The following is a 441-nucleotide window of genomic DNA, read 5'->3' as shown; positions in this document are numbered from 1 at the left end:
TCTAGCGTTGGAAGTCCGCAGACATCCAGCTGTGTCACCTGGGGCAACTAGGTGTGAGTATTGTAACATGACAAACATAAATTCCATTTAATATGGCCAGGCTGTTAGGGCGCTCGATTCGCAATCTGTTGGTCGTGGGTTCGAATCCCCGTCACACCAAACATGCTCGCCCTTTCAGCCGTGGGAGCGTTATAATGTGACGGTCAATCCCACTATTCGTTGGTAAATAGTAGCCCAAGAGTTAGCGGTGGATGGTGATGACTAGCTGCCTTCCTTCTATTCTTACACTGCTAAATTAGGGACGGCTAGCGCAGATAGCTCTCGTGTAGCTTTGCGCGAAATCCACAACAAACAAACAAACAAATCCTTTTAATATATGTTATAAAGTAATAGACATAATTAGTAAAAAAGGAAAAGAAGTATTGTGTTGTTGTGGAGAAG

This window comes from Limulus polyphemus, unplaced genomic scaffold, assembly GCF_000517525.1.
Source record: "Limulus polyphemus unplaced genomic scaffold, Limulus_polyphemus-2.1.2 Scaffold646, whole genome shotgun sequence".
Taxonomy (NCBI): domain Eukaryota; kingdom Metazoa; phylum Arthropoda; class Merostomata; order Xiphosura; family Limulidae; genus Limulus; species Limulus polyphemus.
Note: the sequence above shows the minus strand (reverse complement) of the source record.